Consider the following 6,007-nt stretch of genomic DNA (forward strand, 5'->3'; position numbering starts at 1 on the left):
TTTTAACTAATTTAGAAAATTTTAAATATTTTATTTCTAAACAATTTGATTGAAGCATATGAACAGAGCAGTAAAAATGTGTGCATACTAGTGAAATCTTATAGTTACTGGTCCTTAGGACTTGTTACTAAACTTTCTTAATTTGTACCCCTACAAGGCATGATCTGTATTTTCTTTGTAAACCTAAAAACTTTAAAACTAATTTATCAAATTCACTCAAATTTTAATTAGACCCATTATAGGCTCACCTTTTCAGTTGTGATCACTAATTCTAGAATTTCTCACAAGATGGCAATACTGTCTATTTTCATTGGTGAATAAATATGGCTAAATGTGCCTCAGCCGTTTTTCTCCCTAGTCAGCTAGGAATTTTTTTTAAATATTCTTGCGGATTTTTCTTTTAAAGGTAAGGTGACTTACAAAGGTTTGTACATACATTTCATACTTCATAATAAATAATTGTTAGACCAGTTTTACGCAAAGAGTCAAATATTACTACATAATACATTGTGTGAAATAAGAATAAACCATGCCCTTAAAATTTTTAAGTACTTCTTAAGAGCTGGTATAAGCTACTGTTCCTGTGATAGATTCTTTTCTTAAAAAGGAAATCAGCGCATTTTTAGACTTTATGGGCGAATTATTATTTTTCACTTATTGTATGTGAACAATACTGATTTTTATGATATGCTGGCTGATGTTCAAGTTTTTTAATATTTTCCAAAGCATTTTCATACAAAAAAAATTTAATCTTAAAAAATATAACATTTCCTGTATTGTAAATTTCTTATTGCCTTTGAATTAAAGATAATGTGTCATTTATATTGCTTGTTACTGCTCATATTGTACAATAAAAAATGGTCCTTGAAAAAAAAAAGTGAACAATCAAGAATTAAAATATTTTAGCATGTTCAAAATTGTATTTTAATAATCCTTAAGTGAGAGTTAGTTATATGAAAACTTCCTACTTGATTTTAAAAAAAGATTTTAATATTTTTTCTTTTTCAAAAACTGTACATTTTTTTTTTTAAATTATTGAAGTAGTAATATTCATTTTTGTTTTAAAAAAAATTCAATCCTATCATTAAACATTGTAAGACATAAATCAAAAAAAATATTTCATCTGAAATTTTAAAGTTAATCACCATTATTATTTTTAGTATCAGCAGAAAAGCTAAAAAAAGATCTCTTTAATATAAATCAATTTCTCTCAAAATTAAATTTATGTAAACATTGTCTCAATATACATTGTAGTTATTTAATTATACTTGCATGTAAAATTATTAATAAAATATATATTGTGTGTCGTTATAACTAGGATTAATTAACTATTCAATTTAAATTTATAACTACATGGGTCTATTAAGTTGAGGAAATTTATTATAATAAATCAAAATAACTTCACTTTTAAAAAATTTCAGAAACTGTATAAGTTCTGAAAATTTGCTCCATTTTGTTTTTAAATCTTTTTTTCGTGTTTAGCCTTATTACTATCGTTCTCTTTTGGATTATTAGAAAAATATCAATTTAAGGGAAATAACATGACCTATCATTCTATGTCGATGAGAAAAATGAAACTTCAATTTCCTGCAAATTTCTATTTGATCTGGTAAAATTATTAATTTTAGAGCAGTTTTGTTATTTATTTATTTTGAAAAAAAGAGAAAAAAATGTTTTTTTCTTTTGCAATTTACATAGTAAAATTCTTCAACTGTTAAATCTTTTGTATAATTAAAGTATTTTTGGTTACATCATTCATAATGGTGCTGCATTGTGCATTTTTAGCTCTCTCTATATGCATATATATTGTCATAGTTCTGAAATAACCTTATGAACTAAATATTAGAGATGTGAGTGTTTTATAGAATAATCGTGTAATTTTGTTTGCAAGTATATTGAAGGTAAATAAACAAGCCCATTGTTTATAAATGACGTAAACAGGGAACCAGAGCGCTCCGAAGCTGTGTCGAAAGCTCTAAATTTTTCCACGCCCCAGGCATTTAAAATTTTTAGACTTAAAATTTTTAAAAAATGGCAGATTTTTAAGTTTTTAATTTCTGCATGATTATATAAATACATATAATTTGCGTCTGGCTGATATATTTGATTTAAAACGGCAGTATTTATTTCCGTTCTTGATATCTAATAATTATACAATCAAAGTATGAAATTGATTAAATCAAATTCTAAGGGGAAAAAGTAATAAGTCAAAATGGAAAAGCGCTAAAATCAGCTAAAACCAAATTCGTCTTATATAAACAATTTAAATAAAAAGTTAGAAACCAAAAACGAAATTCTAAAGATATGAATTTTTAGCAAAAACGGCACTTAATTAAGGGTTAGCAGACAGTATGTCCCCTGATGAAGTGCTATTTTTGCTAATATCTTTAGAATTTTGTTTTTGCTTATTTTATAATTATGACATACTAATATCTGAAATTCATTTTTATACTTAAAACATTATATCTGTAATTAAGTAGTTGCTTCATTGTTTCATTCTGGGCATTAAAATAAGTTTATAATGCTTTAAGATCAAATATGAAGGAGGATTTGATAATTCAATTATTTTCTTAAGAATGAACAAATAACTCAAATGAGAATTAAATTGAATTAGTATTTTCTGTGTAAGCTGGTGATTGTTATTTTTTTTAATATTTTGTTTCATTGTAAAAATTTAAAATTAAAAGCTGAAATTCAAAAGCCTGCATAAATATATAGTAAAATTGTTGGAGCTTTAACTTATTATCTAGGCGCAGAGCTGGAGCATCGAAAATTTATTGGCTTCGGATCCCTGGAACTAGATGTTTATTTTCTGTTAAACATATGATTATTTACTGGTAGCATGGTAGTTTCTTACCAATATATTCCTTCAGCAATGGCATTTATTTATAAAGAACTAAGCAGTATTTTGTACTTGAAAGTTGTGGAAATGCCAAATATTATCTGAATGCTTATTTCGTAATTTGTGTTCATGTGCCCATTTGCTCAATGAGAAATCAGTGTCTTACACGCGGCGTTTTCTAAAAACAAAATGCATTTCAGAAGAGGAGTATTTCATAAATACTCAGTGGCGCCAATAACGCTTACTATTTTTTGTTGTTGATGGACTTTCTGTTTCTTCATTTGTACATTTCGTATTTTCACACTAATTGGTTAAGGGTGTGATATTGTATAACTTTTTTTTGATTCTGTATATATTCTGTTTTGTACAGAAAAGAAATTTATTGTCGTGCCAGAGTTATATTGCTTTTGATATTTTAGAATATGTTTTATGAAATAAAATATCATTCTCTTCCATAATAGTGAAGATTTTTTAGACTGAATGATTTGATACACAAGAAAGTTTTCATACACTGAGACAAAATGGCTATATAAAAAAATACCCAAAGAAGAAATCAAGGAAGCTGGAAAATACTTATGAAAACTAGCCTTTTTCAAATTATAAAGACTAATATTTCTCATAAAAAAAGCACAGAGGTAAGTGAATTAGCCACACTTCAGTCAAAAAGTCTTATTAAGCTGGTAAGTAGTAAGTATCAAAAATAAAAAAATACTATCAATACTTTAGCTATAACAGATCATCTCTTTAAAACTCTAGTGAATTTGTATACTACAGGAGTAAGAATTCTCACTTTAGCTAGCAAAAAGAGATTGATTAAGCATGTAAGTACAAATATCTGCTCTCAACTAATATTATAATTTTGTTTAATGCTATATTTAATTTATTCATTTTCAGAAGAACTTCATCTTTCTACCTTCAACAAGTAAATGTGGGCTTTTTAAGAACAAATTTATCTGTTGACAATTTGTAACTTGAAGGTTTAATTTTGTTAGGGGAAAAAAACGCCTTTAAAAGCACATTTTTATAAAAATATAATTTTAAAAATGTTATGATATATTGTTTGCCTGGTCCCACTTTACTCCTATGTGATGCATGAGGCCAAAAGTATGTTTTAACGCGACAATTTTATACACTTTTATAAACATCCTATCACCTTCATACCATTTTTACTTTGTGCGTTTTAGACTTTACTCATACTTTTTATCTGGTTTTATTCACTTACTAGTACTGTTTTATCAGCTACAATTTAAATTTTGTATGCACTTAGGCTTTGAACTGTTTTACTGTATTGTTTGTCCTCATTTGGACCTTGTGCCACTAAATAGTACACTAAATCAATCAATGAGGCAACAAGTATCTTGTAACACCTTTCATGCATCTTGATCCAGTCCCTAACTGGCCTACCCGAAGGTCTTGCCGGCTTTTAAAATCATCTCACAAAGTGTCATTGTTGGTTGTCCTCTCTTTATGTGGCCATCTGATGTCTGAGTTAGTGCTTTTCTTAAAGGAATCAAATAATTTCATTTGAATTCATTGAATTAATCCCATTCAAGCACCACTTTTTCAGGTCTTAAGTTAAGAAAGTTTTTTTTTAGATCTTGGTTTCTTATGAAAGTTCCTGCTTGTACTAAAAATAATTTTTTTATTGTTGCATTATAAATTTGAATTTTTAGATTATTAATGTCATGTAGACCTTCAGACTATTCATAGCCTTTTAAAAGCATGACGTTCTTTCTTCATTCTTCACTTTCTATCATCACAATTGTTTACTAATCTTTAATTCTAAATATACCTATCACATTCTTTATTTACTTTAAGTTTTATATCATCATAAATTTAATATTTTCTTTTCTGACTTATGTACTTATCTTACAGTTGAACATCATTGCCTGTTTCCAATAGTATACCTTATTTAAGAATTCTTTTAAATCTAAAAACCTTCTTATTGATTTATGCATTTCATCAAAACTTTGAATCAAGCTTATCAGCATCGTATCTGTCCAATGATTAATGCACAATTTAATACTGTTGACACATAATCTACTGAGTATTCTAACCACATCCTTCACATTAAGTATTTCATGCCTGTTATCATGAAATTTTTAGTCATAGATTACATAAAGTAAACCCTCGAAAACCGTACTATGCACGAATTTGCACGATGTGTAGAGTAAGAAATGATACTACCTGAATGATTATTTTAACTAGTAATTAGATTTTTACGAATGAAAATACAACACTTACGTTTTAAAAAACCTATCTGAAATATGACAATTTGTACAAACAATATCTGAAGTTGCAAAATATGACAGAAAAATATTTTTTACTTGTTTAAATTTCTTTTGTTTGTAACAGATTACGGTTTTTAACCCCAAGATATGATGGTGGCTGCGTTATGAAAAATAAGGAGTTAAATTAGGTAAGCCTCTTTCTGTTATTTTTACTTTCTACTTATTTTGCCTAATCTCTAGAACTACCTGCACCAATAAAAAACAATTTCAGGCTTCGTAGCCCTTCTATATCCATGCTCAATTTTAGTATTCAAACGTTAAGAAAATAAAATGCTATCTGCAAGGCTTTTGCATGGAAACGGAAACATAAGATTCAGACTTTCATAATCTTGATCTAAACTTTTTGAAGTTGGTACTACTTGATGAACCTGTGCTATAGAATTGATAATTTATATTTTTTTTTAAATTATTAACATTATACTTATTCTTAAAGCTTTATAACCTACTGTTAGTAATAGTTAAACTTATTTTGGAAAGTTGAGTTTTAAAGGTTTTGTTTTGGTAAAAATGCGTAAATTCCTGGTTTGTCAATATGTTTTAAAATTTAGCCAAAAGAAGGCCACTTTTTTGTTTCCAAGAATTGAGAGCACTTTCAATTTTTTTTCAATGACTTTAAATAATTAAAATCAATTTATGTGTTTCATGAATTCAACTTTTTATTTAACTTGAAATGAGTTTTTAAATATTTCCTGGTCAAAGATCAGAAAATTTATTAATTCAGATTTTTTTTTGTTGATTTTTTTATCTTGCATGAAAGCTAATAATGCTATTTCTGACAGCTTTGTCCTTAATTTTTTAAAATATGAATGCACTTTAACATTTGGTGAAATGATTAAGAAGAATTGTAATTTGTTTAAACCGAATGCAGTTAAAT

The sequence above is a fragment of the Parasteatoda tepidariorum genome, chromosome 9 (assembly GCF_043381705.1).
Source record: "Parasteatoda tepidariorum isolate YZ-2023 chromosome 9, CAS_Ptep_4.0, whole genome shotgun sequence".
NCBI classification, from domain to species: Eukaryota; Metazoa; Arthropoda; class Arachnida; order Araneae; family Theridiidae; genus Parasteatoda; species Parasteatoda tepidariorum.